This window comes from Platichthys flesus, chromosome 6, assembly GCF_949316205.1.
Source record: "Platichthys flesus chromosome 6, fPlaFle2.1, whole genome shotgun sequence".
Lineage (NCBI taxonomy): Eukaryota > Metazoa > Chordata > Actinopteri > Pleuronectiformes > Pleuronectidae > Platichthys > Platichthys flesus.
Window position 1 is genome coordinate 2,178,022 of NC_084950.1, and position 13,796 is coordinate 2,191,817.

At 42.0% G+C, this 13,796-nt stretch overlaps 1 protein-coding gene across 5 annotated transcripts in view; it reads left to right on the top strand.

Moving 5' to 3' along the window:
- The first annotated feature begins 1,857 nt into the window (after window positions 1–1,857).
- Window positions 1,858–13,796, top strand: part of ppfibp2b (PPFIA binding protein 2b) — a 56,664-nt gene continuing 44,725 nt past the window's right edge. For all 5 annotated transcript variants that reach the window (XM_062390596.1, XM_062390598.1, XM_062390600.1 and 2 more), the window contains exon 1: window positions 1,858–2,059. The gene's annotated coding sequence lies outside the window, so the exon portion shown is untranslated. The remainder of the gene's footprint in view (window positions 2,060–13,796) is intronic.

Below are 13,796 nucleotides of genomic sequence, written 5' to 3' on the forward strand. Positions count from 1 at the left end.
TCTACATGAAATCGTTTATCCCAAGTGTCATTCAAAAATTAGATAATTGAGTAAAGGGTGTAATTTATGTGATTTAAATGGGTCTGTTGACTTAAAGTAACTCCAGATTTACAGTTTCTTTAACAATTGTTTTTATTAGTAATCTATGTTTTTTCTTCTTCTTCAGAGACAAAAACAAGTTATAACATTGTGTACGATAAAGTTTAACCTAATCTAAACGTTACGTAACTAAACGTAACTGAACGTAACTTAACTATCCTAATCATCTTCAGTCTCAAACTTAAATTACAGTGATATATATTAACTCTCTCTGCCATTTGCATTTCCATAATGCTTCCTCTGTATTTCCTGTCACTGTAAAACTCATATTCAAAGATTCATTAGAAAACTTTCTCCACTTTGTCTAAATTGGATGAGTCACAGTGGGAAACTACTGATTGTGAGCGAGATGTAGTAAATGTACGATGCACAGCTGGATTCCACACAATGTGCAGATGTGTTGTGTTGTTGTTTCTGTGTTCTCATTAAAATGACATTGTGATAAGTTAGAAAACACTTAAATCATCATTATCTAACTTGTGTTTTTGTTTGTCTGACAAAAGCAGTTTAATGTATTGATGCTTTACCAGATGAACCATTCTCTCTGTTTCACCTGATCTTACACGGCCGATTGGAAAATAAATTTGCTACGTGAAAATTAAAATAGCAACAAAGACATGTTACACAGTTGTTCACAGCATGAGAAATGCACAACACAGCAATTAGTGCCAATTAAAAGGCCACTTTTCTTTTGTTGAAGGCGTTTTCCTTTCTGTCATTTGAGAACAAACTTTTCCTTGCAGTTAAGTTGTAGATGAGTTGTGAGATATCACAAAGAGAAACCAGTTCATCTGGAAGGGTCTGGTCTGACTTCATATTTGTCTTCCCTCTGCCTTGCAGCTCATCTCTTACAGCGTTTAGTTTGAAGGAGCCACTGACCCCAGTTCAGGCGCTGACGCTCCTCTTTTATCATTTATGATTTAAATGAATTCATGGTTTCAAAGGCAATATGAAGAGAATTGTCTGGGTCCATAAATCAAAATAGGTATAATGACAATTGAAATACATATAAATGCACTTGTTGATTTTTGTGTAAAGGTCAATATAAAGTTCAGATGTAAACCAGCTACACCAGAAATGAACACAAGGCTTAAACTCAATGGTACTGTTAATTGCAGAGTTTAATTTGTGCCACTAGATGTCAGTGTATATTAAAACAAAACAATTAAAACGTCAAAACATTTTTTATTTCTAGGTTGTTGAGTGTTTTTTAAGTTTATATATCAAGGAATATTTACATATGTTTTGATAGTACATTTTATACTTTGTATGCATCATTGTTTGATAAATTAAATCAGAAAAACTAAATTACTTTAGTTTGATGTCTCTTTATATGAAAAAAATATATAAATTATAGAACTACTGGGTCGATAGATAGATAGATAGATAGATAGATAGATAGATAGATAGATAGATAATAAGATAGATAGATAGATAGTATATTGTGCATATAAAAGTGAAGTTATAGAAGTTATAGCACCCCATAACTCCATAGAGACATTGAAGTTGGGTTTGTGTCATTAAAGTTTACAAAAGAGTTTGTCATACAGTGTATAATAGTTATAATTACATATTATATTATAATCTATAATTTTGATGATGATCTTACATCACACTGGGTCTTTATGATTAGTGTAGTCTGTATAACTGAGCGGTGAGGGAGCTGAGTGGACAGGTTTACAGGTTTACAGGTTTACGGGCTGTTCCTGAACGCACCGCCGCTGTCACATGCTGATGTTTGAGTTGAAGCAGCTCGAGCTTCAGTTGAGACGGACACACACGGAGGGACCACTACACTGTGTGTGTGGGTGAGGGAGTGTGTACCAGTGTGTGTGAGTGTGTGTGGGAGTCTCAGCCTGTGTGTGAGGAGCGTGTGCGCGTGCTGAGGGGTCTCGCGCCAACAGAATCATAGGATTTGGACTCGATCGAGTTCATGAGGAGTTGAATGTGAAAACCTGAGGTGAGTAGAACAAGAAGCTGGGATGACTGTGATCTCTGAAGATCTGTAATGACTGTGATCTGTGATGATCTGTGATCTCTGGTGAACTGTGATCTCTGGTGATCTCAGATCTGTTGTGATCTCTTATGATCTGTGATGACTGTGATCTGTGATCTGTGATCTGTGTTCTGTGATCTGTGATGATCTCTGGTGATCTCTGGTGATCTGCGATGATCTCTGGTGATCTCTGGTGATCTGTGATCTTTGATCTGGGATCTCTGGTGATCTGAGATCTGTTGTGATCTGTTATGATCTGTGATGATCTGATTTCAAATAGTAGTTTTCATATCAGAAAACTCTTCATATCAGAGAATGATGGAAAATCTAATTCAAACTAGAGACAAACAATCTACAAGTCACCGGAGTCTTTCTGAGTTTCAGTGGCTGGGGATGAGTCATTTCTAGCTTTTGATATGAGTTAAATAAAAAAAGTACAGAAAGGCAAAAATACAGAAATACAAAATTACAGTAAAACACAATAATGTAACCATAACCCAGAGATAATCAAAAAAGTGCAATATAAATAAAGTCTAATAAAAATACAAGAATATTTTTATACAAGACAAGTAGTGTGATAAGACCCCTGTGTTATAACACAACACAAAGGTGCTTTACAAATTACAAAATTGAAGGCAAACAATAGGAAACAATTAAAATAATAATAATAATAATGCTAAATATGTAGCTTTACAGTGCTTATGCTATTAGATTATCATAACTGTAACAGCTGTGTGGGATTTATGGGATTATAGGAGTCATTATTATGCAATTAAAATGTGCAGGGTAGATGTTTTTGTTTCCACATGACAGCACATGTGGCCCGAGTACAGGCAACAGGCTCCGGGACAGAAAACATGGTCCTTCCATTGTGACACTGGTGCTTCCCTGCACGCTCCGTCATGAGCCGTCAGCTCCCAGCCGCTGAGTGATGGCTACTCTCACTGACACACGCTGTGTAATTGCAAATCATCAGCTTCTGACGGAGCGAGTAAAGGATGGGGGGGGGGGGGGGGGTTGCTGAGCTGCTAATGGATGAACATCGAGGCTGATGTGTGGCTCCCCTCTGCTGGAGCATCTGCTGCATCCAGCACTGAAGTCATAGCCCTCACGTGCACACGCGTTCACGCACGGCACCATCACCCACCGGCGGCCTGAGAGGAGCTGAAGGAGCCTCCTGCCACTGAGCGCTGTCGGCCGCTGCCTCTCTTCTCTTGCTCATCTCATTTGAAAGGGACGGAGTTGAAAGGCATCATTGATGAAGGTGAATTGATTAAAGCTGCTTTGGTCGTGAGGTTAGTGCTCAGAGACAAGAGAGGGGACGGAGACAGGAGCTGAAGGGACGCATCTGCAACTAACTTGTGATTGTAACATCCTGAAAACAGCTCTGACAGTGTTGTTAGTCCACTGGTTCTGTGCACACCCTGCACACATGCATGCACCCTGCACACACACACACACACATGCATGCACCCTGCACACACACACACCCACCCACACACACACACACTCTGGCTCAGCAGAGGATGGCACTCATCCCTGTGATCAAAGCCCCTGGTGTAATACCGAGAGCGGTGCTTCTTTCCTGCAGTCACATACAGTACTGCTGCTAATCACGCCGCTACTGTAGCTCCCTCCCTGGAGGTAATCCACTGATCCCTGGTGGCGAGGAGGAGCCACACAGAAATGGAGAGGAATAAGAGAAGGAGAGATGCAGGGGGGAGATAAAGTCAAGAGCAATGGCTGCAAAAGAGGGATGAGATAGAAAGAGAAGGGCAGACACTAGGAAGACAAAGTCAGGCTGTTAATCTGCGAGGGAGAATCCTCTGCTTCACGAGGGAGTGGAAGAACAGATAGGGGGAGAGAGAGAGAGAGAGAGAGAGAGAGAAAATGAAGGAGTTTATTCGGGGTTATCTTTGGTTCACTGTGAGGCGAAGGAGAAGGAAATGAGAAAGAGGTAGCTGAAAAGGACATAGTCATATTCCTGTCGGAGAGAAAACGGCAAAGAAAGAAAGAGATTAAAAGCTTCTTCTCCTCTGAAGAGAGAGAGAGAGAGAGAGAGAGAGAGAGAAAGAAAAAGAGAGGGGATGGAAAGGAATGGATTAGGCTTTTTTCACTTGTAGTTATTCCACACATTTATTTGACAGTTCAGTTTGGAGTTAAAGGTTTAATGTGATGAAGTGAAGTACCGTGTCGGTGGAAATGATGAACCACGAGTCGTGGAACTTAAAGGAGACACATTCTGCTCATATGCAGCTTGTGTTTTAATACTTTAAATCGTTTTAATGTTCAGAAAACACTTCAGTTTCCTCAGTCCGGTGCTGCAGCTCCTCTTTTCAGACGTGACCTCTGGGGGGTTTCCAGTTATTTGTTTTACGTCATCAACACACCCACGTGTTCTCATCTCTTCTCTGTTTGTATCAGGAGCAAAACCTAAATCATAATTTAGTTAAACAGTTGATTGGTGTGAATGCTGATTCAGCAGATTCACTAGATTCTTCTCCTCTGTGAAGAAATCCTTCAAACACTGAAACTTAAATGAAATGAGAAAATAAAAGTTCAACATTTTTAATATCTCAGATTCTTATGGAATCGTTTACTGTCAGATTTGTAAATATTATACATATATACATTAAATGAACAAATGATTAAGTTTGGTTTCTTCCTTTAATTCATTCATCCATTGTGTTTATTGATAATTAATAGTCAACCAAAGAAACTTGTTTTGTTCTGTATCTTGATACAAGAATGTGAAGGTTTGTATCTTGATTTCAGTTTCAGTTTCAAAATATCGAATATATTTGTTCTCACATGAGACATTTTGCCGCGTTGATCTAAGATAGTTTATGTAAGTTTTTAAAGAAGATGCAGAGAAGACACGTGCGTCCACACGACTTGTCAGGAACAATCTCAAACAAAGCAGCGGCGGAACAGAGGAGAGCGGAGGTAGAGAGAGATGGAAGGGGAGAAGGAAGGAGAGGGGCAGCGGGGTGGAAACCAGGAACAGACAGTTTGAGAAAAGAGGGAAGAAGAAGAAGAGACGAGGGCTGGATGTGATAACTGAGTTAGAAAGAGGTGAGAAGAGAAGGAGGTCAGAGGTCAGAGGAGGTCTAATACACACGTTTCCTAGTGTCAACTTTCTGTAAGGTATGAATCGTCTTAAAAACAGAAGTCCTCTCGGTCGTGGAATATCTGTGAGAAATGAGCCTTTTGCAAACACATCTGTATCAGCCTCTATGTTTACAGATGTGAATAAATACAGATAAATATCAAATTATGTCTAATATCTATACATTTGTCTTTTCTTTTGATTTATAGTTATTTCTCATCAAGTTTAGGGTCAAAGTTCCCACCACAAACCTTTATCGTACAGTATCAACAATACAGAAAAGATGTGCGTTTATGAATAGTTTCTTCCAAATATTTGGACTTTTAACTTTTTATTTATAGTTATTTATTAGTTTATGGTTGAACTGTAAAATATCAAACCTCAGTTACCTCTCCAAACACCCAGAATGCAGCTGTATATATTTGTTTCATTGAATATTTCAAGTGATAAGAACATTGGTCCAGATCATAGTCATAAAACTGATGTGATCGTGATGAGTTTAATTTAGGACGGTAGTTTTGATATATATTTAATTTAGAGCTCGAGATCCAGATTGACTTTAAATTAAACAGAATTAAATCATGTGACTGTGCACGTTGACCTGAGCTCCGTCACACATCCAGCCTCTTGTGTAACCTCATCCTGTAACGTGACCTGTTGCCGTCGTGGTTGAGTTGTGACTCTTGTTCTGCGTAACCCAAGTCTCCTGCAGCCTCGGTGCTGAAGAGCAGCTCCTCCCGGCTCTGGTCCTCGTGACGTCACTGGTGTCCGTCTGAGGGGGGGAGGCTCATAAATCCCGGTGCTGAATCAGCTGGTGGAGCACAAACACCTCATGGTCTCAGTTGCTTTTGTCGTTTCCTCTGCAGGAGCATCTCAAGGATTCGCTCGTGTTGTTGTCAACTCGATGACAAACGTTGTCTTTATATGAGAAAAGCTCTTCTGTAAGAAAGCCGCCTCTGTTTGGTTTGAAAGGAGCATTCCACAGATTTTACACAGAAAGGTCAGCTGAGGAGTTTCCACTCGTACGACAGTAGATATAGAGGAATGATGTTCGGTGTCCTGAGAAAACTCTGGTTAGGTTTGGAAACGACAAATCTGCAGTTTGACACTGAGGCTGCGTTTGGTAAAGACCTTAACGAGCAGGAGGGTCTGAGGGAAATGGTGCTATTTGATGCATGATGGGAAATGTTTATGAAACAGTTTGTTTAGTTCTATAGAAGCGTTGCTCCCCCTCTGCTTGTCATGGTGGTGATTCATCCGTCACATTTTCCTGAACACAACGTTGTCTCTTTAAATTGGGCTGAATTGATCTGTTGAACTTTTTGATTTGTATGGTCAAAGGTCAAAGGTCAAAAGTCACCTTGAGGGAAATTAATATGAATTAAACCCTGGGAAGTCATAACAAATATAATAAAATGTCTCAATCTCTGTGCAGAAACCCCCCCGCTGTGTTGTGTGTGTGTGTGAAAGATGAACTCTGGGTTAACTCTGGATTTCACCCACAGGTCTGAACACAGCTTGTGGCGTCTCACTGTCTGTGTGGACAGTAAACACCACTCAGCCAGTTTCTAATGTTATTATGAAGCTTGTATGAAAAAGTTTCGGTTCATTGTGAAACTGAGGTGGGACAGATAACAACATGGCGGCCACTGCTTTGATATGGTGAGATAGGGCGTTAGTATCGGCGGCACATGTGGCTGTATCTCCCAGGATGCTTTGCTGTGTGGTCTCATCAGCGTCAATAATTGTCCTCTTCATTACTCACTGGTCCTCCCATGGGTTATTTTCCATTCCCAGTCGAGTGCTGATTGGTTGTCGTCCGCTGTCACCTCAGGTTGTGTTTGTGTGTGATGTGTATTAAGTGGTGTCGACATGTTGTGTTTCACGGCACTGGCTCACAGACACTGGTCTCTGAGGTTTCTGCTGGTTTCAGAACGAGGCCTCAGAATGAAATCTGCTCTGAGATCAGTGTTTTCTCTGCTCGGCTCTGCTTCCTGTTCCGGGTGTTTCTGTTCTCTGTTCACGGGTCAGAGGGAAGAAACGAATCCATTTAAAAAAGACCATTGACGTCATGAATAAGTTAGAAAATAACGTAGTGCATGTTCAAAAAGTTGTCTCCCTGGCATCTCTGCATCATGAAGGACTACACACACAAGCTTTTATAGATGAATACAATATTTATGATCATACGGTAAAAATCATTTCATCATGACATCATTATGAAATCAGATAATGTTGTAATGTATTAACATTTTGCAACCAGTAATATTAGAAAAGTGATCTCCTGCTTATTAAGATTAGCCACTGGTTTGGCATTGTATAATTAACGTGGTGATTTTTACAACTTTATAACAGTTTAAATGTGTATGTATATGTCATATGCAGGGTAAACACTTCCTCTGATGCTTTTCATTAATACATAAATCATATTTTTTAATATGTGACTCGTGACAGGACAAAAGCTCGACAGGAGCTCATCATATCTGTGTTTCCCCCGTGTGGATCCACCCGAGAGTGAAAAGTATAAAAGAAGAATCCCTACTTTACTAATCTCGATTCAAACCATATAATTAGTTTTATAAACAACAACATGACTTATCAGGGTTTATGTGAAGCCTCACATGTCGTCACATGAATAACGTGTGAAGACGTCGGAGTCAGATATTAATTCACTCTTTACAAACGCTGTCATCGTCAAACACGTGGTTTAAAATATCAGGAGGAAAAGGAACAGGTCAAAACTTGAAAACCTGAGACGTTGGGAACCTGTTTTCATGTGAGACTGTTACTGGGGCTCTGATCTGTGTGGGAACCTGTGTGTGTGTGTGTGTGTGTGTGTGTGTGTGTGTGTGTGTGTGTCAAGGCCACGCAACGTCGGCTTGTCAAAGAGATTTCACCATGGTCATCGCATGCCTGTGTAAACACACACACAAACACACACACACACACACTCTGCCATGCAATCTAACGATCATTTCTTCGTGTGCTGAGGTGGAAAAGCTAAATATAGTCGTGGAAATGTTTGTTTACAAATCAATGCGTTCAGTTCCCACTCGTGTTTTAAGAAATAAAACAAGTTTCCAGTTGATTTTGAAACGTGAGGTTACCTTCAGGCGCTCGCTGACCTGTGACCTGTTGCTGCTCTAGAGTGACCTGATGAGATCCTGTGAGAACACTTCAGGTAGAACTGGATTTTAACTGTACGAGCTGGTGTTAAGCCCTAAATACCTGCTTTAACAATAAGGTTTATTGCATTGAATAGTTTATGGTATTTATAATATAAATTATGTTTCTGTTACAGAGAGAGAGAGAGAGAGAGAGAGAGAGAGAGAGAGAGAGAGAGAGAGAGAGCTATAAAGGACGGAGCATTAATCGTTCTTCCTCTTAAATGTCAGTGGTCCCGTCGCATTGATGTCAATTGGTGAAGAATCTGGTGTTTCTTGTTGGTTCGGCTCCACAAATACACACAACCTAACACACGCACCCACACACACACACATTATTTGTGCAGCTGTCCCAAACCCTTAACTTTAACCAAAACCAACTTGTAAATCATAACCACAATCATAACCGAACCTTAATTCACATCCAAGCACCAAAACCAGGTAGCAGGAATGTGCACACAAACACACACCCACCCACACACACACAAACACAAACAGACAGACACACAGTTGTATTTACCCTGTGTGACAGGAGGCCTTGGGGGCTCAGGTCTGGCCTCCAGTCGGTGACACTAATCCAAACAGGCTAAGTGAAATGAGGAAGAACAGCAAACGCACACACACACCTTTCTGTGTCTTTCTGTGTGTGTGTGTGTGAGAGTGTGTGTCTTCCTCTTCTACTTGAGTTAATGTTTAAGCCTCTCTCCTCAGCCGTGCACCCCCACATCATTCCCTGCCCTCACAGGATAATCGACCCGTGTCAGAGATTCAGTGATGCTGGAATTCTAACAGCAGAGTTTCTCTTCTGTGTGAAACGTGGACAGGTCGACTCGTTTAATGTTTAACACGTTCAGCCCCCCCGACTCGGCTCCTGGGAAACAACTCGTGTCGCGACCTCTCGTCGGAGAGAGAGACTCGTTCAGCCGCAGCTCGACTCTCTTACGTAACCGGACATACCTTCTCGGAGGAGATGGAGTCATTTGCATGTGTAATAAATGCACATGTCTGGAACGTCTTGTTACACGAGAACACGCCGGAATAATGTTCTCGACCTTCTGCTCGAGTCGTGAGAGTTCGAAAACAAACTGCAGCTCATGTTTAAACTTCTCCTCTCGTAAGTTTCAGCTGTTACTGAAAAACAACCAAACCAAATACTGTCAACAAATCTATGTTTATGTTTATGTTTATTCTGGGGAGCTGCACAGACGGAGCTACGTGAGGCTGACGCTGGTTACACGAGGATGAAACGAGTCCAGTTGTGTGTCTGTGTGTGTGTCTCCTTGTGATGACAGTAAGTCAGCTAGATGCTAAGTAATAAACACGGGGCTCATGTTGCTCGAGTGTCGGGGATCGATCCTCTCACTGTCGGCTGTTTGCCTTCTGTTGGGTGAAATCTGCCACTCGATGTTTCATCTCTTCTTCTGTTTTCCACCACATTCTCTCACCGAGCGTTGAACTGCATCACGTCGGTTCATCATGTGTTTCATTCCACACGCTTCCATCCTTCACTGGTTTTGTTAACTGTCAGTGGCCCCAGGGCCCAGACTGTTTCTACTGATGACCCCCCCCCCCCCAGTCAAACTGCTATAACTGACACTGGAGTCGTGTTGTAGTGCTGGACCCTCCCTTCAGGTGTGTGTGTGTGCGTGTGTGTGTAGTCAAAATATGTGTTCATTCATCGACGGGGGAACCGACTCTATCGATCATTAACTCCCTGCAGGACTAAATAAAATTAATGGGGGGGGGGATTGCACACTATACATTTGTCGTGTGTTTTTACCTATCCTGATGTTATTATTGTATTATTATAATAGGTTATACCTCATAAATAAGATGTGGATCATATCTCTCATGATATCGGTTGTATAAATGAATGTATTACTACTTTACACACTACATCCAATTGATCCTCCATTATTTTCCCACTTGTGATTCCCTCATGACATCATATGATCCATTTTCTGATCAATATTAGCTTCTTCTGTACGGGCTGCAGGAGAAGTTCTGGAAAATGTCCGGAGCAGCCGACTCGGAAATTGGTGTTCACACATCCAGCTCCTCCTGAAAGTTTCCAGAGAACATAGAGACGTCAGTGCAGGTGGAAAGTGAACGTCACCTCTGTCCGTGCTGTGTGTTGACTTACCGGAGTTTACCCAACAATCATTGTGTGTATTCATTCCGGCTCGGACACACACAACATTCCCTCCATGCTATAATAACTACCTGTGAGACCTCAGAAGAGAGAGAGAGAGAAGATGTGAAGTGTTGTTGTTGTTTGTTCCCCTCATGATGATCATTGACTGGAAGTCATGTGTGTCGTTTTGTGTTACGGTTCATTAACCCGACTCCGAGGGGCAAAACAGATTACAGCAGAAAGCAGAGCAGGAGTCAACTGGACTGAACCCAGAGAAGAACCCAGAGGTCCAACGTGAGAGAGAGAGAGAGAGAGAGAGAGAGAGAGAGAGAGAGAGAGAGAGAGGAGGGATAACAAACAGCCACGTTTCCTTGAGAGTCGGAGCAGAATTGAATTAAATGCACTTGAGCAGGTCTAACTAGGACAATGAAGAGCAGAGCAGCTCCACAGCCCCGTGCAGCGCTGGGAGTCACATTAAACCATAGATTCCTGCACTAGCAGCGACGCATCAGCCACGGGTCACAGATCACACACGACCCACAGCCACCGCGTGAGCCCACAGACAAAACACTGTTTTATAGCTGCTGCTGCGAATGTGTGTGTGAGCCCGAGGAGAGGGAAGCTCGCCCATGGAGCCGTAATCTTATTTTAAATAGAAAAAAAACAACGTCATGCTTCTTAATGTCACGACAAAGCCGATACTGCAGCGGGTCCGTGAGCGGTTACACTGGAAATGGAATGGTTTAATAAATGCTGTCGCGACTGTGGATTCTGGTTTCATGCAACTTGTGCGTGTTAAAGCTCAAAATGGAAGCTTTAGTCCAAAGTATTTTCTGAATCGAGACTGTGCTTGTACCCACTGCCAGGGACGTGCACAGACATTTTGAGGGGCAGGGGCAGGACCCCCCCCCCCCCTTAGATGAACCTGTGTGTGCACGTGCCGGCTCACTGCGTCATCACGTGGGTTAACCTCAATCCACAATCAACCGCTCCATCCACTGAAACTTCCTCTGCCGGTAAATCCAAATACTCACCAACATATAGCTGCAAACAAATTAATACTTTCTGCAGCAAAACTCAAAGTCAAAGCTTTGTTCTTTGTGTTGGACCAGCAACTTATTGTCTGGACATCTTCTTCTTAGTGTGTAATGATCATAGTGATAAAACCACAGCTTAACTGGGGTGGATTCTTACTGCTCCCATCATTCATATTTACCTGTTTGATAAGAAGAAAAAGTCAGAGTAGGCCTCTAGCTGGTAGTAGCAGGAGGTGGTGGAGACCAAATCCGAAGTGATAGGATTGTGAAAGTCAGTACAAAAACAATTAGTAATGTTTAAAAGTATTGATTTAGCACCGGTATCTGAGAAAATGATTTCTAACAAAAACAATAAGTCTTAAAGAGTCTTCACAGCTGCGAGATGGATTCTCTTTGTTCCCTCTTCTGTCCAGATGAGGACTTTATTCCCTGGTGCTTCAGTATAATGAACTTAGTAAGGTCACACCTTTACATTTGTTTTGGTTCATGATGCTGGCGGCTTTGAGTATTGACCCTATAACCTTTCGGCCCAAACTCTGTTTGTGTCTATTAGTTGTAAGCGTGTTTATTTCCTCTGATCTGAAGTGATTGTTCTGAAAGCTGTCAGCTTGTCACCGGCCAAGAGAAGAGAGTGGATTTCAGAAACTAAATGTGCTTCGGCTGCAGAGCTCTGGATTTCAGGCTCTTTTCTTTGGCAGATTATCCTCAAATAGGTGTTTGTGTAGGGCGTGTGTGTTCGGGTTGTGTGTGTGGAGCCCTGTGCAGAGAGGTGCTGATCCACCGTGCTTTGTTGTCAGTGAAGGGCTTTGTCAAACAGAAAATGTGTCATTGAGTAATCACAGGACGACAGAGCCAAAGAGCTGGTTTCAAACCGAAACACATTTTTTAAATTCTTGCAGTCGCAGATCTCGTTGCGTTTGAATTTCTCAACCTTCAGCTCTGTGTTAAAGTCAACGACCCGGAAACAGGAAGTCATTAATCCTGATCATCTGATAGGATCCGCAGCAGCATCACCTGTGACATCACCCACGTGGCCACAGGAACACCGGACCTTTATTTTAATAGTTGCACTAATTAATGGTTAAAATTAATTGATGGTGTCAAGGTGTGGCCCGAAAGAGAAAGATCATGGATTGTGTTGATTTTGGCTCCCAAAGGAGAAGCCAAAACATCTTTATCGCCCCCTGGTGGCTGGCTGGCATCTATAGTGGACGGGACTAAGAAGGACAAAGTTGGTTTCTGTCATTTCAAGTCACGTATGTTCAAGTCTTCATGTTTCTGATAATAACAATCAAAATATACATGCAATAAAAACAAATGAAGAATAAAAAGGTGAGCGGGACGTTTTCAATTGAATTGAGGTTTAATAGACTTAGTGTTAGTTTGTCTTCACAGTGGTGTGAGAACCTTCTCTCTCTCAGAGACAATGAGGCAGGAAGCAGGTCCCACATCCTCGAGTCTGACAAACTCGTTTTTCAGGACTGGAGTAAAAAGGTGTGTCGACCTGTGTGTAGACGTGAAAGAGAAAATAAAGGAAACGTGAACATCAGGAGGCGAACCCAACGTTCAGTTCAACTGCAGGCGTCACAAACTAATCCAACACGTGAATGAACTCTCGAGTGTTTAGTGTAGTGTTGTTTTACTCAGTGTTAAATTGTGTAACTGAACTAAAATATCACGTGGCTGAAGAAAACCTTATGAGTTCATCATGAGACATTTCTGTTACGACGACTAATCCAATACCACAAGGAGAAGCACACACACACAGACAAACACACACAAACACACACACACACACACACACACACACACACACGGATATGAGACAGTGGACAGGATTGTTGTGTTGTTACAGATCCACAATCTCTATATCAGCACCTTCAGAGCACAGAGTCAAATAAAACAAACTATGTCCTTACTCTCTCACACACACACACACACACACAAACACACACACACACACACACACACACACACACACACGGATATGAGACAGTGGACAGGATTGTTGTGTTGTTACAGATCCATAATCTCTATATCAGCACCTACAGAGCACAGAGTCAAACAAAACCCACTATGTCCTTACTTTCTCACACACGCACACACACACACAGACACACAGACACACAAAGGCATTGTTCTGTGGAGGTCAGCCGTTGTTGTGTCACTGTGCTGTTCTGTTAGAGTCTCTGTCATGTGTCTGAATGATGCTTTCATCTTTTGTTTGAACAGGGCTAATACAGAGCCATTTATGATT